This window comes from Oncorhynchus masou, chromosome 5, assembly GCF_036934945.1.
Source record: "Oncorhynchus masou masou isolate Uvic2021 chromosome 5, UVic_Omas_1.1, whole genome shotgun sequence".
NCBI classification, from domain to species: domain Eukaryota; kingdom Metazoa; phylum Chordata; class Actinopteri; order Salmoniformes; family Salmonidae; genus Oncorhynchus; species Oncorhynchus masou.
The window spans coordinates 70,067,631-70,095,202 of record NC_088216.1 but is presented as its reverse complement, the minus strand read 5'-3'; the positions used below and the strand labels follow the sequence as shown (position 1 = coordinate 70,095,202).

Sequence of the window (27,572 nt, the reverse complement as noted above, 5' to 3'; positions counted from 1 at the left end):
ATTATTTCAGACTCTCACACCTAACACCCTGCAGTCTGTCTCTCACAGTCCCTCACATTATTTCAGACTCTCACACCTAACACCCTGCAGTCTGTCTCTCACCCTCAGTCCCCTCACATTATTTCAGACTCTCACACCTAACACCCTGCAGTCTGTCTCTCACAGTCCCTCACATTATTTCAGACTCTCACACCCTCACATTAACACCCTGCAGTCTGTCTCTCACAGTCCCTCACATTATTTCAGACTCTCACACCTAACACCCTGCAGTCTGTCTCTCACAGTCCCTCACATTATTTCAGACTCTCATACCTAACACCCTGCGGTCTGTTTTTTTTATTATTATTTTTATTTCACCTTTATTTCACCAGGTAGGCTAGTTGAGAACAAGTTCTCATTTACAATTGCGACCTGGCCAAGATAAAGCATAGCAGTGTGAACAGACAACAACACAGAGTTACACATGGAGTAAACAATTAACAAGTCAATAACACAGTAGAAGAAAAATAAAAAAAGAGTCCATATACATTGTGTGCAAAAGGCATGAGGAGGTCGGCGAATAATTACAGTTTTGCAGATTAACACTGGAGTGATAAATGATCAGATGGTCATGTGCAGGTAGAGATACTGGTGTGCAAAAGAGCAGAAAAGTAAATAAATAAAAACAGTATGGGGATGAGGTAGGTAAATTGGGTGGGCTATTTACCGATGGACTATGTACAGCTGCAGCGATCGGTTAGCTGCTCAGATAGCAGATGTTTGAAGTTGGTGAGGGAGATAAGTCTCCAACTTCAGCGATTTTTGCAATTCGTTCCAGTCACAGGCAGCAGAGAACTGGAAGGAAAGGCGGCCAAATGAGGTGTTGGCTTTAGGGATGATCAGTGAGATACACCTGCTGGAGCGTGTGCTACGGGTGGGTGTTGCCATCGTGACCAGTGAACTGAGATAAGGTGGAGCTTTACCTAGTATGGACTTGTAGAAGACCTGGAGCCAGTGGGTCTGCCGACAAATATGTAGCGAGGGCCAGCCGACTAGAGCATACAGAGGTCGCAGTGGTGGGTGGTATAAGGTGCTTTAGTAACGAAACGGATGTCACTGTGATAAACTGCATCCAGTTTGCTGAGTAGAGTATTGGAAGCTATTTTGTAGATGACATCGCCAAAGTCGAGGATTGGTAGGATAGTCAGTTTTACTTGGGTAAGTTTTGCGGCGTGAGTGAAGGAGGCTTTGTTGCGGAATAGAAAGCCGACTCTAGATTTGATTTTAGATTGGAGATGTTTGATATGAGTCTGGAAGGAGAGTTTACAGTCTAGCCAGACACCTAGGTACTTATAGATGTCCACATATTCTAGGTCGGAACCATCCAGGGTGGTGATGCTAGTCGGGCGTCCGGGTGCAGGCAGCGAACGGTTGAAAAGCATGCATTTGGTTTTACTAGCGTTTAAGAGCAGTTGGAGGCAACGGAAGGAGTGTTGTATGGCATTGAAGCTCGTTTGGAGGTTAGATAGCAAAGTGTCCAAGGAAGGGCCAGAAGTATACAGAATGGTGTCATCTGCGTAGAGGTGGATCAGGGAATCGCCCACAGCAAGAGCAACATCATTGATACATACAGAGAAAATAGTCGGCCCGAGAATTTAACCTTGTGGCACCCCCATAGAGACTGCCAGAGGACCGGACAACATGCCGGTCCTCTGTCTCTCACAGTCCCTCACATTATTTCAGACTCTCACTCCTAACACCCTGCAGTCTGTCTCTCACAGTCCCTCACATTATTTCAGACTCTCACTCCTAACACTCTGTGGCCTGACATTCAGGGCAAAATACAACCACCAATCCTACTCCTAAATGGTCCAAAGACATAAATGTATAACATACTCTATCATTATGATATTATTTGATACTCATCACTTAGTCTGATGATTTTACCAAAGCCATAAAAGTACAAGTGCTGAGTATAAACCTTTGAGCTCTGGCACCACGAGTCTCATAACGTTTATATTCAGAGATTTCCCAATAGTCCCACTAGGCAATAACTCCAGCCTGACCATCCTTTAGAACGCAGACCGATTTGACCTCTATGGAAAATAAAAGACTGCCAGGTTTAGTTGCTTAATATCTGATTTGTGGTGAATACTCAGGAAAAGAAACAAACCCAATTTCATGCAAGTTCCTTATGTATGTGTGCATGCCCTCTCATTCAAGTATAGATGTTAAATAGTTTAGTGTTGACAGTCGGGCGTCAGTCTGCAGTTTATGCAGGGCCTGTTTCCCTATTCCCTGGTCCCCCCCACAGCTGATTGAATGGGAGTCAACCCCATTAATCTAGATAGAGCAGTAGCCCAATCCCACCTGCCTCTCTCCTACTGATCCTCCCCATTAAACTGGGACAACTGGGTGTTCACCCACCTACACTCAAGGTCACACACATACTGTAAACACACTCTCAGGCATTAACAGACAGGTATGCATGCACACACCCGCATGCCAGTACGCACACAAACACACACAGTTTTGTAGCAGTTAATTCTCTTCATCAGTAGCACTGGTGGCTAATTGGAATATTCATGTGTAAATTAAGGGGTGAGGGAGCCTCTTCAGCAAGGAGGAGAGCAGGGGGACATGAAGGGCACTTCAGCATCACCCAGCCCTGAACACTCCTGAATGCTAATTACCCTCCCACTCACTGCCCCCCTGACCTCACCTCTCCCGTGCCATCGCGTATCACTGCAAGTTTCAGCACACGGGTTAACAAGCAGGGCTAAGCTGTTTCTGGGACCCTCTTTCTCTGTCTGAGAAATAGAGCCACTGTACATATAGAAGTTACTCTGCCAAGCAAAAGAGCAGTAACTGCTAATTGAGTGGAACTAAGAGAAATGGCTTTAACGTTTTTTTGTGGACAGACTACGTAAACATAAGTGGTACCGTAGATCTGTTATGATACAGATAACAAGCAGCATTAGTTCCGGTTCTTCTTCTTTAAGGTTTTATAGGCAGACTACATCCAAAAGGTGTATTGCCACCACCTACTGGGTGGGGTGAAAACTGAGATACTTTAAAAAACTATTTTTAAATAAATAAAACATATTATTCTCAAAAAACTAAAACTAAATTCAATGTACTCCTTCACTTAGTCAAATGTACTCAGATGCCTAAGCAGGCTCTGGGACCTGAGATGGGGGAACATATTTAGTCAGTATTCCCAGCAATGTTTCAGCCGTGAAGTCCTGGAAATCCAATAATATCTTAGCTGCTTTCACAATGATTTCCAGTTTCTTTTTTTGTTTGTTTGTCCTGTAAAATGAACCACCTGCATAATAAATGCAACAAAATCAGCGTTCTTCAGACTGACATCCACAGGCTCCTGGGTATCCACTGCCAAGGCTTCATCATCTCCACTCGCATAGAAGACCGTCTCGACCGCCCTGATCCTTTCTACTTTTTCCTCCTTCACCCTAACAGGGCACTCAGAGAACTCTGGAATGCGATTCCCATCACAATTGCAACACAGTGCATCCTTAGACTCTTCAACAATGATTTTCCGTTTGCAAACACTTGACCCGTGGCCAAACTTTTTAACATTTATGACATTGAAAGCAACTTTTGTACATAGGCTCACACTGCATATCTCATATATCCCAGCTTTATATGAGTTTGGAGAAATTCTTCATCAGGACTTCCTTCCTTTTTACAATTGAAATTGCGGGTTAATCAATGTGAATCAACTATTCCTGGCATGTCCATCTTAAACCATGAAGCCTCAATATCTACCGAGAAACCTGATATGACACCTTTTATCGGTGCCCTACTCCGATAATCATAACTTGCCACTTCATGCGTCAATAATTTGCAGAGCCACAATGCTTTCTCGATTTCTTCTTTTGACAACCATGAAATCAACATCATACCACTCTTGGTCAGTCTGACTGACTCCACTTCTCCCAATGCATCCTTCACCATCTTTGTTACTGCAAACGGGTTTCCCCCAAAATATCCTTGTTCTTGAATCGTACAATGAGGCATTATCATACTTGATTTACAACTTTAGCCATTCTAGCTTCATTCTTAGATGTTACAGTATTCCACTCCATTTCTTCACTCATGCCAACAGAATAAACAGTGTTTCTGCTTCCGCCTTTACAGAGCCGTGGATCTCCCTCGTCCTTTCCCACTGCATTGTCACCTGCCCACTCAGTTCCGGTTCCTTTTCGGCATTGGATATTTGGACAAATCACGATTTCGCAGATTTCAAATTTCAGAAGGGGAATGGACATTTGGCCCTTAGACATGCCCATAACTTGCAAAGAGAGAGGATAGAGCTCTTCATTCTGGTTCCGATCCTCATTCTATCTCTTCTCTTGATGACATGTGAGGACCCAGAACTTAATCAAGCATCTGACCAATTACGCAATACTTTAGTTCTGGGTTAACCAAGATTACTGTATCTGTTACTTTGACAAAGAAAATTGCAATGAATAAAAAAGTATACCAGTTTAATTTAAGAACCAAAAAATGGACAACTCTGCCATATAGATTGTAAAATAGTTGAATAGATTTTCAATGTATTGATTCCATGTTTATGAACTGATACACCAAACGACGCTGGATTCAAAACCTAGTTTTTCAATTGACATTTTTATACAAAATTCCAGCAACCAATAGAATGTTTTATATATATATATATATATATACACACACACACACACACAATGGGGCAAAAAAAGTATTTAGTCAGCCACCAATTGTGCAAGTTCTCCCACTTAAAAAGATGAGAGAGGCCTGTAATTTTCATCATAGGTACACTATGACATCATAGGTACACTATGACAGACAAAATGAGAAAAAAAATCCAGAAAATCACATTGTAGGATTTTTAATGAATTTATTTGCAAATTATGGTGGAAAATAAGTATTTGGTCACCTACAAACAAGCAATATTTCTGGCTCTCACAGACCTGTAACTTCTTCTTTAAGAGGCTCCTCTGTCCTCCACTCGTTATCTGTATTAATGGCACCTGTTTGAACTTGTTATCAGTATAAAAGACACCTGTCCACAACCTCAAACAGTCACACTCCAAACTCCACTATGGCCAAGACCAAAGAGATGTCTAAGGAAAACAGAAACAAAATTGTAGACCTGCACCAGGCTGGGAAGACTGAATCTGCAATAGGTAAGCAGCTTGGTTTGAAGAAATCAACTGTGGGAGCAATTATTAGGAAATGGAAGACCTACAAGACCACTGATAATCTCCCTCGATCTGGGGCTCCACGCAAGATCTCACCCCGTGGGGTCAAAATTATCACAAGAACGGTGAGCAAAAATCCCAGAACCACATGGGGGGACCTAGTGAATGACCTGCAGAGAGCTGGGACCAAAGTAACAAAGCCTACCATCAGTAACACACTACGCCGCCAGGGACTCAAATCCTGCAGTGCCAGACGTGTCCCTCTGCTTAAGCCAGTACATGTCCAGGCCCGTCTGAAGTTTGCAAGAGAGCATTTGGATGATCCAGAAGAAGATTTGGAGAATGTCATATGGAGGACAAAGAATGCTGGGAGGGGTTGAGTGGAGCTGAAGGATGGGACTAAAAACAAACAACAAATGTCAGTAAAATGTATACAGTATGTATAAGTTGGAAGTAGAAGCCTACAGTGCATTCAGAAAGCATTCAGAACCTTTTTCCACATTTTGTTACATTACAGCCTTGTTCTAAAATTGATTAAACTGTTTTTTTCCTCATCAATCTACACACAATACACCATAATGACAAATCAAAAACAGGTTTTTAGAAATTGCTTCACATTTATAAAAAATCTAATTGCTATCACATTTACATAAGTATTCAGACCCTTTACTCAGTACTTTGTTGAAGCACCTTTGGCAGCGATTACAGCCTCAAGTCTTCTTGGGAATGACTCTACAAGCTTGACACACCTGTATGGGAGAGTTTCCCATTCTTCCCTGCAGATCCTCAAGCTCTGGTGTGGTTCTTCTCTCCCGATTTCTGTTTAGCCGGGCGGCCAGCTCTAGCAAGAGTCTCCTTCTATTTAAGGATGATGGAGGCCACTGTGTTCTTTGGGACCTTCAATGCTGCATAAATGATTTGGTACCCTTCCCCAGATCTGTGCCTCGACCCAATCCTGTCTCTGAGCTCCTTTGACCTCATGGCTTTGTTTTTGCTCTGACATGCACCTTCATCTATGGGACCTTATAAAAACAGGTATGTGCCTTTCCAAATCATGTCCAGTCAATTTTATGACAGGTGGACTCAAATCCAGTTGTAGAAACTTCTCAAAGATGATCAATGAAAACAGGATGCACTTGAGCTCAATTTCAAGTCTCATAGCAAAGGGTCTGAATACTTATGTAAGTAAATAGTTTTTTTTCATACATAAAAACGTGTTTTCGCTCTGTCACAATGGGGTATTGTGTGTAGATTTTTATTTTATTTTATTTAACCAATTTTAGAATAAGGCTGTAACGTAACAATACTTTGAAAAAGTCCAGGTTTCCGAATACTTTCCAAAGGCACTGTAAGTGTAGTTGTCTATAAGTTTACTCCAGTTATGGGAGGCATGGTAGGGTTATGGGAAAATAATAAAGGAAAATATATTTAGAAAATATATATATATATATATATAATTTACAAATAAAATATGAGGGATTGGAATTTGTACAGACAATTCCATTGATTGAAATACATTCCTCACCTTTTCTAGCTGCGATGGGTTCATATTCCTGTAGCCATACATCAAATTACCATCTGCATCTCTCATTTAAATGGGTCTATATAAATAAGTAGAATATGTATTTCAAGTTTTGATGTATGTGATCCCATAGGCAGTGTGGTTTATAGCCTACAGAATAATTTGACAGTTGGTCTTTTAGTTTGAAGTATGTATGCTATTGTACTCTTGAATTTATTTTGAGTAGCCTAGACAATGTTTCAGAATTTGCGGATAATCCAGCATATTTAGGTTGGGGGAAAAGTCTATGCAAAAAAATGGTTGAATTGAAACATTCTGCTGACAGGTCCACAACTATTTGCCATTGTTTTCTCTTTCAGAAACTGTCACAGTCCTTTGCCAAATACAGCATAAATTACTGAATTTTAAAAAACATTCTGCCAACACATTAAATAGACCGATAGCTTACGTAAAATATTTGACAGGACGGGTAGGCTGCAGTATTGCTGTGCGATAGCAGTCCGCAATCATAAACCTGTTTCATTTCAGAGCCTGTACCAAGTCAGGACATTTTTACCCAATAATCTATTGATAAACAACATTTTAAACAATAATTGGTCCTTTGCATAGAAGTGTGGACTGTAGCCTACTTTTTAATGGTTTCCAATATACAATCAATCTTGCAGAATCCATGGATAGGCACTTGCTATAGGCAGCATGCATGTTTAGTTTGAAAAAGGCACTGCAAAATATCAAACCATTCTGCCCCCACCTCATAGCCACGGGAAGTACGGGGTGTGGGCAGAATGGTTTGATATTTTGCAGTGACTTTTTCAAACTAAACAATGTTTTTATTTAGTTTTTATTCTATTTTCACAAAAGTAGTGCATTGGGCTTCTACTAGTCCGATTTAGCTGTCTGTAGCGTGGGCAAAAAAACACAGAGGTACGTATTCTTTTCAGAAATGGCACATGCAGATATTTTGTGTGACATTTATGCAACGGTTATAAATGAGCCCTGGTCCTGAGTGCAGCTGATTGTAACTGGTAGAGTACAATGTGAGGTAGCCTGCTGGGTGTCAGAGCTTCTAAGTGTGAGACAGTCGTACTGTCTTTAGGTGGCCTTGGCCCCTGTGTGCCACAACTGGGCTGGGGTGTTTCTGTGCTCTCTGGCCCTGGCTGGAGTGAGTGCCAGGGCTTTTTCTTTTCATTCCCCCAGGCTACTGCAGCCTCTCTGGGGCCTGGCTGGGCTCGATGCTGATCTGTGTGGCTGACTCGTGTCGACTCCAGTTTGGAAAGTGTCAGCTTTGCTCTGCCTGATTAGGGCATTGATCGGACACTGTGCTGGAGTGCCTACACACTGTCCCCTTGGTGGAGGAAAGAGGCCTGGCAGGGGACCATCCATGGCTCTGGGCACCTACAGGGGCTTAGCGTTTCTATACGTATCCAGGGGACTGAGTATCACTCTCTCAACATGGTGAAGTGGTTCAGCACTATGGGCTACTTCTTTATACTCTGGCATATCTGGTGGTAAATATGTATATGGATGTTTCTTTGAGGGTTTGTGTATGACTGTATTTCATGAGTGGATCATATTGATCAAGGTTTAAGTTTGTATTGTATGTCCATGTGACTTTGTGTTTAATACAGTGTATTTAGCAGGAGCTCTGTGCTCCATCTTCCTCAGAGAGCTGCAGTGAATGGGAAGGAGTCTCTCTGGGTTAAATGTGAGTCAGTGGCTGTTTGATGGAGATTGCTAGTGACAGGGTAACCACTGTGGTCAGTACCAGACTGACAGGCTGGAACACAAACCACAGAACAAATACGGAAAGTGCTGGTGCAGTGCTCATTCACACTTGCTTTCTCTTTCTCAAATGTTCAGTCTACCCTGTCTAACACACACTGCTCAAACACACACAGCTCAAACACACACCGCTCATTCTCCATTAATAATATGTTACCTTACATTTCCGTTGTTAATGTCAGTAACATCCCCATTTGGGTTGGCCATTTTTTCAACAAAGATTCAAGAACAAACTCGGTTTCTCTCAAACTCTGAACAGTGACCATTGGACAACCATTTTTAGTTTTCATTTGACCTTTTTGGTGAAATGCTGGCCATTGAGTTATGATAGCCTGTAGCCCTTTTGCTCTTTCTGCAGTCTGGTAAAAAAAAAACGGCCTCATTCAGTACCTGTAAAAAGGATCTAATTTTACCTCCGTTTCCAGCGGTGCTCTGTTCTTATGGCCATAGATGCCTTTCAACACTTCCCATTATTTCCTTTCTGAGGTGGACTCTTTAATCTAACAGACTTCTGTTCAGCAGATCTAGAGGAGTCATTAGAGACCCCTTTTTCTGGCTTGTTGGGGCAACCAAACTGACGGGAGGGAGAGGATGTGTGCCTTGCGAGTGTGTTTGCATATGTGTGTACTTAGATCAAATTCTCTCAACTCTCAGGTGATGAACAAAGTGCTTCAGGACAGCATGTCCCATTTTCCCTACTGTGTGAGAGTGCCACCTGCTGTTAGGCTTAACTCACCTTTCCCTGCTCAGAGTCAGGATACCCACTGGACAGCAGCTATCTAGGACTACTGATACCTTGATGTGGCTGAATCACAGTGAGGCAGTCTGGAGAAAGGGTAAAGGGTCTATTACTGCAGTGCACTATGAGAAGAGATGGTATTGATATTTCATTATGACTGTAATAAAGAGCAGCCCATATTGAGTTTTTATTCATAGAGCTGGTCTAGTTCAGGTTAACATGTGGAGCGAGTCCTAATGACTCTGCAGAACTTTAAATGAGTCTGGGCGAGTTTAAGTGCTTTAAAACGCCTCTCTGGATCACCTGACCTGACTATTAAACACACTGCTCCCTGAGCAGAGAGAGAGAGAAAGAGAATTGATTTTTTCCCCAGCTTTTTACTGACGTCCATCAGGGTTTACTAGATGGCCCCATGGGTTCCACCATCAATGTTTCTGGGATTCAGGTCCTGGCCCGAGAGCTGTTATAGGCTGTGCTCTCAACAGTGCAGAACTGGCCCAGTGATAGCAGATAGCAGGGCTGCTGAATGGTGGAAGGTTGGACGCAGCAGGCTAGGATGGGCTTCCCTCTCCTCTCCTCTTCACATTGACTGACCTGTCCTTGACGTCCAGTCTCCACACCAGCACCATAGGGGGTTTAGCCAGATGGATTAATGAGAGCAGAGAGGAGCGGTGTCTCTGAAAGGCTTACAGGGAGAGAACAGGGGAGACTAGAGAGCTAGAGAGGGAGACACTATCGCTGCACTGATAGACAGTGAACCTTCAGCACCATGGACAGCGGAAAAGTATGAATGAGTTTTGTTTTTGAGTGTGTGTATGTGTGTGTGTGCGTGTGCGTGTGCGTGTGCATGTGTGTGTGTGTGACAGAGAATGACAAAATAGAGAGGAGAGAACAGTGACTCAGTGTGCTGTGTCTTCTCTACTGTCAGACGTCATGATTGACTGTTCTTTCAAAGCACCGCCTCTAGCTATTCTCTCTAACTGGGCTAAATAATGTTCATTCACTCTCTATAATATTTGCAGCACAGTTGTTCTTCTTAAAGTGCCGGCACCTCCATTAGAATGAGTGATGATCAGAGCTGCTCAGAGAGTTGAAAGTAAGGCTTGTAGGCCGTAATGGATGAGCCTTTCACTCTCGCTCATAGCTCCCTCACTTTCTAAGCCTTCACTCTCCTGTGTGTGTGTGTGTGTGTGTGTGTGTGTGTGTGTGTGTGTGTGTGTGTGTGTGTGTGTGTGTGTGTGTGTGTGTGTGTGTGTGTGTGTGTGTGTGTGTGTGTCAGGCTCAGAGCTATTAATGCTGGCAGGGGTGCTGTGTCAGAGCTGCAAATGTGATACTCCTCTTCTAGGGTGCAAAGTGTTAGTGTGAATATATGCTTTTATGTTAGATGAGGGGGTGTGACAGTGCAGTTACCGCCCCCACATACTCTGAACGATTATTCATTCATTCACCCACTTGATCTGATGTGTCTTTCCAGAAGGTGTCCCAGTACATCATCATCGTCCAGGCCACAGACATGGAGGGGAACCTGAACTTTGGCCTGTCCAACACGGCCACCGCCCTCATCTCTGTGACCGACATCAACGACAATCCTCCCGAGCTGACCGCCAGGACGGTGAGTCTCCTGTCCACCCCAGGACTGACCTCTACTGTAGGGCCACACATTTGTCTTCATGACAGGATAACATCAGCTGATGGATATTCAACAGGGCAGTGCCCCAACTCTGCTGTAGATGCAGTCCATGTGTCTGATGCTATCTTAGAGAACAAAAGGTCATGGCTCTTTGACAGGAGGGTAGAGAGCTGTACAGATGAGAGGGACAGAGACATGTGGAAAGATAAACAGTAGGCAAAGAAAAACAGGTCTAAAAATAGGTAGAAGAAAGGGGCCAAAGGGAAAGAGAGAAAGAGGGAGCTACTGAAGTAAAGGGGGAGTGGTACGGAGCAACATGGAGGGACAGAAAGGGAGAGGGGATAGAGAATGATCATAGGCATTCTATTTGGTGATGGTAGGAGCCCTCGCTCTTCTGGTGACCATGGTTTGCCTGCAGGCGTCTGGCCCGAGTCCCATACACATCCGCACTGGAGGCAGCCTGTCTTCCGTATTGTGTGCGTGTGCCTGTGCGTGTGTGTTTGTGTGTGTGTGTGCGAGTCTGCGCATGCATGTATGCGTGCATCAAAAGGGAGGAGTAGTCTGTCTCTCCCTTCGTTGGTTTCTCTTTCTCTCTCTTTCTCCCTCTCTCTCTCTCCTCTTTCTGTCTGTGTGTCCATCCATCTGCAGAGAGAGGAGTGTGCCAGGCAGGCAGCAGCATAGTTCCAGCCGGATGCTCTGATAAGAGGCCCCAGCTGTCACAGACTAGCCCACTGAACAACGCCTCGCCTCGAACCACTCTGTCCTGTCTCTCTCACTCCCCTCTCACAGGGGAACACTCAAACTTCCACAGGCACACACACATACACTGCCTTGCCATACTCCTCTCCACTCCACACTGTCTCTACTCTCTCCACAACTCAGCCTCTGTCTGCTGTTGTAGGGCCCCTGGTGTATCAGACATGGTGTTGGGTGGAGAGAGAGTGTTGAGAATCCTCACTGCCTCACAGTGTTTAGAACCACGTGGCATTGCAAGAGAGATAACACATTATAATAGCAAACAAACCAGGATGACAAAGAAGGAGAAAGAAAAACTTTGGCCACATGGTTTAGAACACATGGTTTGGAACACAAGTGTCAAATTGTGTGTTCCAACAGTAACAGATGGATGGGCCTCTGTTGTGGAGGGACAGTGGTTGTTGGTGCAGACTGCAGAGGACGGGAGAGGGAGGCAGAGAATAGGAGTGGGACAGGAGAGGACATGTTAGTCATAGAGACAGCTGTCTTACTGTCTTACTGCTGTGTATGACACACACACAGCTTTACCCGTGGCACACACATACACAGACAGAAACAAACACACTCCATTTTCCTAGAAGATTCTCTGTTGTTTTGTTTGTCAACCCCTTTTCTTCTCTTCCCACACAGCAAACTCCACTTGGAGCAGTTCAGTAATTATTTGTGTATGACAGACACTGGAAAGAATGTGCATCTCTCATGTGGAGATGGAGAGAAAACATAAGCATACTAATTAAGTAAAATTGCTTGCGGGGGCATAAACCAAGCAGATATATTGCTTCTAATTTGAAAAAAGACAAATGTTTTATTCATTTCAGAACATGGGCATGAATATGAGTGTGATGTTCATCATTGTGTGAAAAACAAAAAGACAATGGTACTTGCCACAACTCATTAGGCTGCATTCAGCGACTGTATAATCTCTCTCTTCTAGTGTTATGGTGGTGTGATCTAATCAAGTGCATTACACTCAAACTAAACTCTATAATCCTGTCGACATTTTCAATTCACATCCATAATGGTGAGTGTTTGGAGCTGTGGTCTGTAGGTTTGTATGTTCAAATCTCAGCCAGATAGATTCCAGTATGCCTTGATTTCATGCTATTCCTGGTTTACCTGTAGAACGTCTGTGTCTAACAGACTAGTTTTACTGAAACGTATTACTGAAGGACAGTTAGTGGCATGATTGTTGGCACTACACTAAGTTTGTCTATCAGTGATAGTAGACGTACCACTGCATGTGGCACTTGTGTGACGTGGAAAACAGAAATTAAGTGTGTTGGTGCTGCCAATGCCTCGGGCTCCTTTACCATCACAAGGAGGATATACTAACCATTAAAACACATTTAGCTGTGCACCATTCTACTCAGAGAGAAGAATTTCAAGAGATGTTTTTAAGGGCATTTTTATTCACAATTCTTGCTAACATTATTGCCTTTTTGTTCCTGTTGTTGTTTTCAACCAATACTATGCTTCTATTGAGAACATTAAAAGAGCCCATAGATTCATGTTGAGTTGCTGATCCTCTTGTGAGAAAGGGGAAACATAATGCAGTACTACTGCAGTACTACACTCTGAAACAGCAGTGCTCTCTTTTTCCAGGCTCAATTCTTATATTATTCAGTTCTTATTCAGAACTCAATTCAGTGTCCAACTTTGTGGTTAAAAGCAGTTCAGTGGTTGGGGTCTATTCAATTTTGAACTAGATGGATTCCATTCCAATTCAACCTGAATTGGAGTTTACTAAAGCATTCTGATTAAACTATGCACTTTTATCCTCTTGCCTTTATGCGCCCATGTTGGGAGCTCCAGTAACTAGTAACCACTGGAGGTTCCCTTCTGGATCTGTTTGTCTCTGGCTGCTTATCAGACTTCTTGATGCACCCATCCCGTTAGCGGGATCATTTTTGTCAACCACCGCTGAATTGCAGAGCGCCAAATTCAAATGAAATCACAAAAAATATTTAATTTTCATGAAATCACAAGTACAATATAGCAAAATACAGCTTAGCTTGTTGTTAAACCACCTAGCGTGTCAGATTTCAATAAAGCTTTTTGGATAAAGCATACCAAGCGTTTATGTAAGCACATCTCTCTCAGTAGGACAAATATTACAAACAGCTAGCAGCCAAGTGTTTTTAGAGTTTTTAAAGTCACGAAAGTCAGAAAAGTAATAAATTAAATTGCTTACCTTTGATGATCTTCAGATGTTTGCACTCACGAGACTCCCAGTTACACAATAAATGTTCCTTTTGTTCCATAAAGATTATTTTATATCCAAAATACCTCCATTTGGTTGGCGCGTTATGCTCAGAAATAAACAGGCTCGAGCAGTCACGACATCGCAGACCAAAATTCCAAATAGTTTCCGTAATGTTCATAGAAACATTTCAAACGTTGTTTTATAATCTATCCTCAAGTTGTTTTTACAATATATAATCAATAATATATCAACTGGGAATGTAGCTTCTTCAATAGGAGAGAGAGAGAGAAAATGGCTGCTCCAAGCTGTTGCGCATACAAAATGCTGCTGCTCGCTCATTTTTCTAAACAAAAGCCTGAAACTATGTCTAAAGACTGTTCACACATCTGTTATACTCACAGACAATATTTTGACAGTTTTGGAAACTTTAGAATGTTTTCTATCCTAATCTGACAATGATATGCATATTCTAGATTCTGAGCCTGAGCCTGAGAAATAGGCAGTTTTATTTGGGTACGTTTTTCATCCAAACATCAAAATACTGCCCCCTACACAGGTTATCAGACATACCACCTGTTACATTCAAGGGTGAGGACATCTACCCAGAGCGCATTATCCAGTTAGAACAGTTGCATAAGGTTTTTAATACCACATGTCAATCTGGCTCTTCCCTTCTCTCTCCCAATGTTGTCAGACAAGCTTGGAAAGTGTTTTTCCTGTCTGTGTTGAAGCTCGAGATGAAAATGAAATAGAGGAGCCCACACACCACAGATAATGTGCATATTACATTTTTTTATGTGCTTAGCGGCGTGGCGATGCTGCGGGGGACAGGGGGCAAGGAGGAGGAAGTGGGGGGGGTTGGATGCAGCCACAGCGTTACGATGAAGTCATTAGATGGAACAGCAGCTGGCAGTCACACACCATAAACCAGTTAACGCATCACAAGAGGAAACACAGATTATTGTCTGACAATGACAGCTGTGTGTGTGTGTGTGTACAGTATGTGTTGAGTGTTTGTGTTTCTTGATTAATAAAGAGACTGCTGAAGAATGTAACTTTGCAATGTTAGTTGGGCTAGATTCCTGTACAGTAGGTTTTTGTGTATGCTGTTTCTGCTGAGTTTCCTCTATCATTTAGTGAGACTGAATAGTTTTAGAATGGAATATAATGAAGATCGTTACCCAAAGATGGTCCATGCAATCTATTTAATTGCATTACTTATTTAACTGCTTAATTGGTAAATGTGCAGAATTAAATGTAAATGTATAAACACTTAATTGAATATTCCATTGGTTTAAATAAATATTTTCACACGGACATTCAGCAGTATAAGGTACAGAATGGCTGTAATGAAAACAGTGTGTCTATTATCCAAATTCATATAAATATCTCACTTACTCCCTCCCTCCCTCACACCCTCTCTCTGTCTGTAGTTTTCGGGGGAGGTCCCAGAGAACAGTGTGAATGTGGTGGTGGCCAACCTGACAGTGATTGACAGGGATCAGCCCCACAGCCCTAACTGGGCTGCCCAGTACCGCATCGCCAGCGGAGACCCCCAGGGTCACTTCCTCATCCGCACCAACCCTGTCAACAACGACGGCATGGTCACTGTGGTCAAGGTAGGGGACTCATTTACTGTTTTACATAAACAACTCCAAGTGCTTTGGTTCCATATTGATATGGGTGTATTTGAGTTGTTATTTTTTTAAACTTTGCCTTCTCTCGTTCTCAACCTCCCTCCCTACATATCTTACTCCCCCACCCTTCTCTCCCTCCAGCCGGTGGACTATGAGCAGAACAGGGCCTTCATGCTGACTGTGATAGTCTCTAACAAGGCCCCCCTGGCCAGTGGGATCCAGTCTTCTCTCCAGTCTTCAGCGGGGGTCACCATCTCCGTACAGGACGTCAACGAATCCCCTGTCTTCCCCACCAACCCCAAGTCCATCCGTTTTGAGGAGGGTGTCCCTGCAGGCACTACACTCACAGTGTTTGCTGCCCAAGACCCTGACCTCTTCATCCAGCAATCTGTCAGGTACTGAATGTTCACTGTTTTAGACTAGATGCTGATAGTATTTTGCTTGGATTGGCTCTCTCGTGAGGCTGAAACACTGCCTTCCCTAACTGAACCGCTCACAAAACCAAGGTCCAATAAATTCCCGTTGCCTAGCAACAAGAGATAAAAGGTTCAATCGTAATGAGCTGGACTGTGTGTCCAGCCACACTTTCTTTCTCTACCCCTGTTTCTCTCCATCTCTCTCCTCATCGATCCCTCTATTGCTTGCATCCGGGGCCATACTCCCTGAGTGGTTTGGCACTGGGGCATGGTGCTGTCTCTAAATCGACAGTGGGTCTCCCTGGAGAGAACTCCCACATACTCACCGGGTCAAAGGTCACTGAGCAACTCCAGCCACTCCATCCCCAGATTCAGCACCAATCAATTCCACTCTAAATTCAGCCTAACACCAGTACACAGAGGCAATCTGGAAATGTTAGAGAATTGATGCGGTGCAGGCAAACAAATAAACTCTAAAAACACCAGTTCTTCTCATAAATGGACTCCCTCGTGCAAACTTACTCTTTCACTGTTATTTTGTCTTCTTAGAGCCACAGAACTGCTCTTTTTCTCTCACCTCCCTCTCTCTCTAACTCAATCCTTTCACTTTCTCAGTCTCTTTCTTTCTCCTTTATTGATGAGAGGTCAGCGCTCCTGTCTTCTCCAGAGATGTCGTGGCAGCAGATAGGCAGTTCATGTTTGGACAGCCTAATCTCCACTGGTTGATTGACTTTAGTGACCTTTCCCGACAGATGATGTGAGGATCTACAGTGTGTGTGCACCAGAAGAGCCTCCTCCTTCCTTTCTCCTGCCCCATGACTCCTCCTCCCTTCGTTCTCGCTCATCTAGACGGGAAGGAAGAGGAGAGTAGAGAGGAGAAGAAAGAGTTGGACAGGGTCTGATTTGCCAGCTGATTTCACTTTCAGACTAGAGGGAAGTAGTGGCATGCGTGGATGGATCATATATCTCCCTCACCAGCTGTGTGTCCTTCTCCCTGTGCCAGCCTCTGCCAGCTGGGTGCTGGGTGTCAGAGAGAGGCTTGGGTACCCCTGGGGTGCCACCGTGGCATGGGAAGAGATGACAGGGCCTCTCATGCCAACTAGAGACCTCTGTTTCACCTATCAAGGGACACCAAATCCAAACTGACATCCAAGTCTGTTGTCATGACTCTCTCTACTAACTCTCAAGTTCCTGTTATTTTGCCGTCTATTCTGTTGTTGATATCCTAATCCTAATATCCTAAAGGAACACCAAATTGAAAAGTTGGTATGTATGTATCTGTCTTTACCTCCCTCCATCCCTTGGAGTGCAGGATTTCCATGGTTGCAGGAGTCTAAATGTGGCAGAGTGTGTTTCATTAGCGAGAGATAGATTTAGTTGCCTAGCTGCCATAATCTCCCAGACATCTCGTTGGCACTCGCTAACCTGTGTCATCTTCCAGCGTGTTCTCTAATTAGACTCATCATAATCATCAGCAGCATCATCAAACTTCCTCCCACCAGGCATCTGATCTCTCTATACCTCTGTCTCTATATTTGCACTATATTTACAAAGTATGTGGAGACTCCATCAAATTAGTGGATTCGGCTATTTCAGAAAAACCCGTTGCTGACAGGTGTATAAAAAGTAGCACACCGCCATGCAATCTCCATAGACAAACAATGGCAGTAGAATGGCCTTACTGACTTTCAACGTGGCACTGTCATACTGTAGGATGCCACCAAATTCCTGCCCTGCTAGAGCTGCCCCGGTCAACTGTAAGTGCTGTTATTGTGAAGTGAGAGGCCACAGAAGCTCATAGAACGGGACCCCCAAGTGCTGAAATGTAAAAATCGTCTGTCCTTGGTTGCAACACTTACTACCGAGTTCCAAACTGCCTCTGGAAGCAATGTCAACACAAAAACTGTTAGTTGGGAGATTCATGAAATGGGTTTCCATGGTTGAGCAGCCGCACACAAGCCTAAGATTACCATGGGCAGTGCCAAGCATCGGCTGGAGTGGTTTAAACTGTTGCGACGAGCAATCCCGTATCTGGGAGCGTAATTATAGCCTCACGCTCATTACCATAACGCAACGTTAACTATTCATGAAAATCACAAATGACATGAAATAAATATATTGGCTCACAAGCTTAGCCTTTTGTTAACAACACTGTCAACTCAGATTTTCAAAAAATGCTTTTCAACCATAGCTACACAAGCATTTGTGTAAGAGTATTGATAGCTAGCATAGCATTAAGCCTAGCATTCAGCAGGCAACATTTTCACAAAAACAAGAAAAGCATTCAAATAAAATCATTTACCTTTGAAGAACTTCAGACGTTTTCAATGAGGAGACACTCAGTTAGATAGCAAATGTTCAGTTTTTCCAAAAAGATTATTTGTGTAGGAGAAATCGCTCCGTTTTGTTCATCACGTTTGGCTAAGAAAAAAAAAAGAAAATTCTGTCATTACAACGCAAACTTTTTTCCAAATTAACTCCATAATATCGACAGAAACATGGCAAAGGTTGTTTAGAATCAATCCTCAAGGTGTTTTTCACATATCTATTCGATGATAAATCACTCGTTGCAGTTTGGCTTCTCTCTTCAAAATGGAAAAATGCACGCACCTGGAGATTACGCAATAGTTTTGACGGAGGACACCGAGCGGACACCTGGTAAATGTAGTCTCTTATGGTCAATTTTCCAATGATATGCCTACAAATTCGTCACAATGCTGCAAACACCTTGGGGAAACGGCAGAAAGTGCAGGCTTATTCCTTGCGCATTCACAGCCATATAAGGAGACATTGGAACACAGCGCCTCCAAAATCTGGCTCACTTCCTGTATGAAATTTCATCTTGGTTTCGCCTGTAGCATTAGTTCTGTGGCACTCACAGAAAATATCTTTGCAGTTTTGGAAACGTCAGAGTGTTTTCTTTCCAAAGCTGTCAATTATATGCATAGTCAAGCATATTTTGTGACAAAATATCTTGTTTAAAACGGGAACGTTTTTCATCCAAAAATGAAATACTGCCCCCAGAGGTTCAAGAGGTTAAAGCTTGCCACCATTGGAATCTCGAGCAGTGGAAACACGTTATCTGTACTGATGAATCACGCTTCACCATCTGGCAGTCAGACGGACGAATCTGGGTTTGGCGAATGCCAGGAGAACGCTACCTGCCCGAATGCATAGTGACAACTGTAAAGTTTGGTGGATGAGTAATAATGGTCTAAGGAAATCTTAACGCTACAGCATTCAATGACATTCCAGACGATTGTGCGTCCAACTTTGTGCCAATAGTGTGAGGAAGTCCATTTCCTGTTTCAGCATGACAATTCCCCACATCACAAAGCTAGGTCCATACAGAAATGGTGTGTCGAGATCGGTGTGGAAGAACTTGACTGGCCTGCACACAGCTCTGACCTCAACCCCATCGAACACCTTTGGGATGAATTGGAACACCGACTGCGAGCCAGGCCTAATCACCCAACATCAGTGCCCATCCTCAGTAATGGTCTTGTGACTGAATGGAAGCAAGTCCCCGCAGCAATGTTTCAACATCTAGTGGAAAGGCTCGTATAGCAGCAAAGGGGAGGCCAACTCCAGTTAATGCCCATGCTTTTGGAATGAGCTGTCCGTCGAGCGGCTGTCCACATACTTTTGTCATGTAATGTATCTTTCCATCTCTCCACACTGTGACTAACGCCTTTTAACGGAGTAATCACATTGATTTACATTGATTTATGGAGACAAATATAGACCTATACTTTTGAATTCATGTGGCAGTGTTACCTGCATGAAAGTAAGCTCATGTACCTCTAATTAATATTTCCACTTACATACTCATTAGTTTGTGCAAATTGCTATTAATTTGTTGTTAGCTGTCAACCAAGCTGCAAGAATACCATACTGCTTCCTGATGACGCAATCTCAATCGCACTCCACACCTCCCTTTCTCACATGGACAAAGGAACACCTATGTGAGAATGCTGTTCATCGACTACAGCTCAGTGTTCAACACCATAGTGCCCACGAAGTTCATCACTAAGCTAAGGACTCTGGAACTTAACACCTCCGTCTGCAACTGGATCCTGGACTTCCTGACGGGCCGCCACCAGGTGGTAAGAGTAGGCAACAACACGTCTGCCACGCTGATCCTTAACACTGGGGCTCCTCAGGGATGTGTACTTAGTCCCCTCCTGTATTCCCTGTTCACCCACGACTGTGTGGCCAAACACGACTCAACATCATCATTAAGTTTGCTGACAACACAACAGTGGTAGGTCTGATCACCGACAAGGATGAGATGGTCTATAGAGAGGAGATCAGAGAACTGGCAGTGTGGTGCCAGGACAACAACCTCTCCCTCAATGTGAGCAAGACAAAGGAGCTGATTGTGGACTACAGGAAAAGTTAAGATTAGATACAGGGTGTTTGCCAATTCTACTTCTATTTTGTACTGAAGGATATATTAAGGCATTATCACTATCGGATTATATATGTTGTAATAGTTTCTACTGTGTCTGCAGGTACTCCAAGCTGTCTGACCCCGCTAACTGGCTGAGGATCAACAGGACCAATGGTCAGATCACCACCATGGCTGTGCTGGACAGGGAGTCTATGTACGTCAGGAACAACATCTATGAGGCCACCTTCCTGGCTGGCGACAATGGTAAGTCTGGTAAGTGAGTGTGTGTGCATGTGGTAATTCTGTGTGTGGTGTGTGTGTGTGTGTGTGTGTGTGTCTGTCTGTCTGTCTGTCTGTCTGTCTGTCTGTCTGTCTGTCTGTCTGTCTGTCCTCCTGTGTGTACATGTGCGTGCTTACCGCATCAGTGTGTATGTTGCCAGCTAAATGCATCCCTTGTGTACTGTGGAGAGAAGTGAAATATCTGTCTAAATGTGCCACAGGTGAGTGCTGTCGAAGCTGCTGTAGTGTTCGGTGAAGTACTCTAAAACCAATCGCCCCATTACAAATAGAGGTGCTTACTCTCTGTGTTTGAGAGAGAGGGCACAGGTGGTGTTGTACCACAGAGATATTAAAGATTGGTTTGCGGGAATGAGGTGTGCTGCCCTCGAGTGCACAGAATTTAGGCAAACAAGATGTTGATTGCCTATTGATTCCAGACACCAGTCTACATGGGGATATACTCTACTTTAATTTAATTTTGCTTTTATTCATTCTGCTCCACTAAGGAAGGAGCTCAACAAAGCACCGAACCAATCACAACAGACAAGCAGTCAATGGTGTACTCTACTGTGCTGAGGCAATAGACCTTTACATAAAGTATCTGTAGCTCATGCACTGCTTTACTTTGTAATAGAAAACAGAGATGGATCTCCTCAGTGTGATGAGCTTGGGTGAACTCCATTCATACAGACAGAGCAGCATCAGTTACTTAGCAGAAATTATAAACTGGGTGGTTCGAGCCCTGAATGCTGATTGGCTGACAGCCATGGTATATCAGACTGTATACCACATTTATTTTACTGCTCTAATTACGGTGGTAAACAGTTTATAATAGTAATACGGCACTTCAGGGGTTTGTGATATATGGTCAATATACTGCGGCTAAGGGCTCTTCTTAGGCACAACACAACACGGGCCTTATTGCTTAAATACTCCATGATAATCAGTTGGCTATACAAAGTTATAGTAGTCTTTTCTCATAGACTGTAGGTTAGGGTGTGTATGTTGTCACAGTATATTGTAGATTATGGTGTGTTTGTTGTCATAGTATATTTTAGGTTAGGGTGTGTTTTGCCTCAGTGCATTTTAACAACAGCCCCTGTGTAAGGGAGATATGTGGTGCTTTCCAGTAGAGTCGTTTCATGTGTCCTCTGAGAGTGCTGAGCTCCAGACTCACGCAGAGTGAAATATTTATGTGCGGTTTCATTTATTATGGCTGTCATCACTGGGAGCTTTTAGAACAAATGCATGCTGTATTCTTCCATCACTCTCAAACCCTCTCTCAATATTCTCTCAGCTCCCTCGTTTTTCTCTTTCTCTGTTTCTTCCTCATCTCCCCTCCCTCTGTCCCTTTGCTCTCTTCTATTTTCATTCTATTTCTGAAATTCAATGAAATTCAATTGACCTCAAGTGATTTTTAGACACTGTATATTATATGGCAGCGGGAAGATGTTTTGGGGTGGGCACCCTTACTTCCTGCAGCTGTGCTGTGTATATGCATGAACTTTCTGTCGTCCTCAAATTGATTATGTTTGTCTCTCTCTTCCTTTCTCCCCTTCTTCCTTATCTCCTGCCATCTCTCCCCCCTCTCTCTCTCCCCTCGCACCCCCCTGTCAGGTTCTCCCCCGGCCAGTGGAACAGGTACTCTGCAGATCCATCTGATAGATGTGAATGACAATGCTCCGGTGATGATGCCCAAGGAGGCCCAGTTGTGTGAACGCGCCAATCCCCGCTCCAAGGTCAACATCACAGCCTCCGATGCCGACGCTGACCCCCATGTGGGGCCCTTTGTGTTTGAGCTGCCCTCCTACCCCCCAGCATCCGACGCAACTGGACCATCTCCCGGATCAGCGGTAAGACATGGTCTAAAGAAGTCCAGTTGTATTGCTTCTTTAATCAGAACGACAGTTTTCATCTGGGCTAACATAATTACAAAAGGGTTTTCTAATGATCAATTAGCCTTTTAAAATGATAAACTTGGATTAGCTAACACAACATGCCATTGGTGCACAGGAGTGATGGTTGCTGATAATGGGCCTCTGTACGACTATGTAGATATTCCATAAAAAAATCATCCCTTTCCAGCTACAATAGTCAGTCACAACATTAACAATGTCTGCACTGTATTTCTGATCAATTTGATGTTATTTTAATGGACAAAAAATGTAGCTTTTCTTTCAAAAACAAGGACATTTCTAAGTGACCCCAAACTTTGAACGGTAGTGTCATTTTTTCAAACCTTTATTTAACTAGGCAAGTCAGTTAAGAACAAATTCTTGCTTACAATGACAGCCTACACCGGCCAAACCCGGACCATGCTGGGCTAATTGTGCGCCGCCCTTTGAGACTCCCAATCAAGGCATGTTGTGATACAGCCTGAAATCGAACCAGGGTGTCTGTAGTGACGCCTCTAGCACTGAGATGCAGTGCCTTAGACCACTGTGACACTCGGGAGCCTCATCATATGTGGTTGTTCCACCTATCTATCTTAAGATGAATGCACTAACTGTAAGTCACTCTCGAAAAGAGCATCTGCTAAATGACTGAAATGTTCACATGTAAATGCTGTTGATTTATATTCTCTAAATCTTGTCTGATGTGTGTGTGTGGATGCTGGCTCCCTGTGTGTTTGCTTCTGTGTGACAGATGACATGGCGTGGTCTCAGGCTGATGGCCTGTGGTATAAAGGAGCTCTTATATGTCACTATTCTCCTAGAGAGTAAATGGCTCTGTCTCATGTTGACATATGACTTGTGTGCTTTGTGACAGATCACATCCATTCATCTCCCTGCCCTGATAGACAAGATGTCATCTGTGCATGTTAATGTATAACCCCCTTTCTGTTGGCAGACCGATACTGTTGTTTTAGTTGGAAGTATTTTGTTGGAAATATACGGTTGTTTTAATTGGAAATATGATTGGAGATATTGTGCTGCAGATGTGTGCCTGCCTGCATGTTTATTTCGCTACAGTGACTACCTGTGTATTATTCTGTATGTATTTGCATGTACTGTATCTCTGCCAGTACTGCTCACATGGCCACAGATGACTACAGTAAAACTCTGGAGGTGTCAACTGTTTATTTCTACACCACTGCTATATGCTTCTAGCAGTGACTGGACATTGTGTCTGTGCGACTATGTGCAGGTGACTATGCCCAGTTGAGACTGAGGATTCCCTACCTGGATGCAGAGGTGTATGATGTTCCCATCATCGTGTCGGACTCCGGTAACCCGCCCCTCTCTAACAGGTCCATTATAAAGGTCAAGGTGTGTCCGTGTGATGACAACGGAGACTGTACTGCCACCGGAGCTGTGGCTGCTGCCGGACTGGGGACCGGAGCCATCATAGCCATACTCATCTGTATCATCATACTGCTTAGTGAGTATAATACACACTTATAAACACACACACGCACACACACACACACACCTGTGCTGTAGGAGTCATTGTCTGTATAATCATACTACTAGGTACTGTATATCATGTACATTACATGGGCATCATGTATATTACACACACCACCTCTGATGTATCCCTGTTCACTCCTCTGTCTGTGTTGTATTGTGGTGTGTGTTATATGTTGCAGTCCTGGTGCTAGTGTTTGTGATGTGGATGAAGCGCAGGGAGAAGGAGCGTCAGGCCAAGCCCCTGCTGATCGACCCAGAGGACGACGTCAGAGACAACATTCTGAAGTACGACGAGGAGGGAGGAGGAGAGGAGGACCAGGTCAGTGTTATACACATTACACATGCAGAGCAAGGCTTCATCTAACAACACAGCCATAGAGATGATGGCGGTGATGATGATGACGATGACAACGATGATGATGATGAAGATGGCATATTTAATAACTGTGATTGCACTCAGACACTTCCTCGGTCATTCTTACAGTCCCACTGAGTATCCTTCCTTGCTCTGTGTTGCAGGACTATGACCTGAGCCAGCTGCAGCAGCCTGAGTCTGTGGAGCACATAATCAGTAAACCAGTGGGGGTGCGCAGGGTGGACGAGAGGCCCATCATCGCTGAGTCCCAGTACCCCGTCAGACCCAGCCTGCCCCACCCTGGAGACATCGGAGACTTCATAAACGACGTATGTTAACTATTAGACATCAGAAGTAATTTATCTCAAAATACAATTTAAGTGTTCTAAAGTTTGAGTTTCTATACCAAGGAGCAATCACAGTAACAGCATAGTTCATAACAGCACAGTTCATAACAAGCACAGTAACAGCATAGTTCATAACAGCACAGTTCATAACAACACAGTTCATAACAAGCACAGTAACAGCACAGTTCATAACATTCACAGTAACACCACAGTTCATAACAATCACAGTAGCACCACAGTTCATAACAACCACAGTAACACCACAGTTCTTAACAATCTCAGTAGCACCACAGTTCATAACAATCACAGTAGCACCACAGTTCATTAACAAACACCAACACCACAGTTCATAACAATCACAGTAGCACCACAGTTCATAACAACCACAGTAACACCACAGTTCTTAACAATCTCAGTAGCACCACAGTTCATAACAATCACAGTAGCACCACAGTTCATACCAAACTTAGCAACAAGCATGCCATCAGTATAATCACTATTGCCTTTCTCTCCTCAGTGTTAACTAAGCCTCTCTCTCTCTCTCAGGGTCTGAGGGCAGCGGACAACGACCCCACAGCTCCGCCCTATGACTCCCTGCTGGTGTTTGACTATGAGGGCAGTGGCTCCACGGCCGGCTCTGTCAGCTCCCTCAACTCCTCTAGCTCAGGAGACCAGGACTACGACTACCTCAACGACTGGGGCCCCCGCTTCAAGAAGCTGGCAGACCTCTACGGCGGGGGAGAGGACGACTGAGAGAGGGGTGTGGGTGGGTACGGAGGGGGTCCGGGGGTAGGGATTGGGGTCAGATGCCCCTCGAAACCACAGGCAGGGCCCAAGCAGTACCACATGAGATATTCCCATAGTAGACCAGTGAGGAGAGGACGTAACCTAAGAGAGTGTTCTAGAAGACGGCCTGTGACCTCACCAGGTTCTGCTGCTACTCTATTCTGGCTTTTTTAGTGGCAAGTTTTTAGTGTGTTTTGTTTCTCACTCTACTGGACGTCGAACTATCTGGGGATGCGAGACACTTCTGAGAGACAGGAGTGCTGACGCTCGTTTGGCTTGGATGATGAAAAGGAACATGAAAAACTCATCTCCTTTTGGTTTAACGCTGAACACAATGTACAGAAAGACACTCTTTCTCTCTCTCAACTTGAATTTCCTTAGAACAGAAGCACTGTCCTTTTATAAAGTGCCTTTTGTGGTGTGTTTTGTATCGGACTCCTGCTATCTCAGGGTTGGTTGCCATTGGAGAAGTTTCGAGCGGCACAGTCCCTTGTAACCTCCGCCCCCCCCAAACCTTCACATGAGTCCCTCTCCTCTGCTCTCTGATGTCACAAGAACTGCTGTACCCAGCAGCAACACAGACGAGAGAACCACACAACGAGGGCTGGCTGTAGGTTAAGATCAGTTATACTCCTTTTGGAGCGTTTTGGAGAAATATTACTAAAGCAACCCTCTGTCAGTGATACCTGATACATCACTGGGCTGATCGAAGACTTACCCAACCATCATCCGGTCAACACAACACTGACATTGGATGTGTGTATGTGTGTCTGTTTTTAAAACGGAGGGGGGTTTCTAACAAACAGAGAATGCCTGCCTTTCCTCTGTGAACTCATGAGTCCAGGAGCCTATACGCTCAGATGCTTGCCTGCCCTGTACGGTTTTGTGTTGCTTTCCACACTGTAAAGCTTATGTAGGCATGATCTGAATAGTGAGATAGTATAACACAGTAAGACTTGAAATGGCTTGGAAAGAATGCACTGATAAAGAAGCATTAGAAGGATTTTTCTGGCCTTGAACATTCCCATTTTTAGGTCAACAAAACTATTGAGAGATGCATGAATTATTTTATTTTTTATGTTTTACTTAACGCACTTATTCTTATGTGGTGAGAATGTGAATATACTCTGTAAAAAGACATTCAAAAAAGAACATGCTGTACGATACCTATTTTTGAAGTATTCATTTCAAAAAAAGTTGCTGCTCTAGCTAGCTCTTCAATAGGCTGAAAGACGTTTTGGAACAGCTATTTTCAATGTGTGTGTGTGTTTCTTTTCTCAACTTTGTCAAGATGCTGTAAGATTGTTTCAGTTTCAGTTTTCTATTTTTTTATTTTTTGTGGGGGTTGTTTTTTAAGAATGAAGACAGCTTTGTTATAATCCTGTTTTTTTACAAGTCAAATGCAGCCCTCCCTCTTCTCTTGTGTCTTTGACGAACGCCTTTCTGTCTGCCTCTGGACTTGGGACTGTGAAAGGGGTAAACAGCCATGTCTGCTGATAGTTGTTCTATTATTAAGTGTATCTGAATCATTTTCTTCATTCATCTAGATACTGGATATGTGCTTAAGAAAATAAATGAGACATGTTTTAAAAATGTTGCAACTTACTCACTACTACCTAGTTCATGTTCAACCATCAGTGGGCTTCACTCTAACCTTCTTGAGCTCTGCATCGGCATTAATTTTAAGCCTGAACCCTACCCATGCCGTAACATTGAGGCCTGATTGCTTCTGCCAGAAGTACGAAATCAGAAATAGCTTCCTCCGTTAGTAAATCCGTTAACTACATATGACTGATCAATCGGGAATTACCTTAACATCTTAGCAAGGATCTCCCGCGATATGGATGGAATCCAGACCTCAATCTTTTCTCTGTGTTGGAGGGCAAGGAGAAGGAATAGACACAGTGACGACCTTTTCCTTGAAGTTGATTGATTAACTGAAGGTGATGACCTCAGTGTTTTAATGTGAACGTCAAGGGCCCTTCTCCCTCACAGTTCTAGCATTCTGTACATTGCAAAGCAAAGAGTGGAAGGAATACTCTGCAGGGTAACAACGTATATTTGTGTCCATCCCTGTGATTTCAATTAGGCCCCAAAAAGCGGCGGGGGAATGGAAGGGTTTTAATCCTCCCCA

The 27,572-nt window shown here is 43.7% G+C and overlaps 1 pseudogene; it reads left to right on the top strand.

The window, feature by feature from the left end:
• The window catches only part of LOC135540169 (cadherin-4-like), a 341,293-nt pseudogene extending 315,888 nt beyond the window's left edge, over positions 1-25,405 (top strand).
• Positions 25,406-27,572: the final 2,167 nt, after the last annotated feature.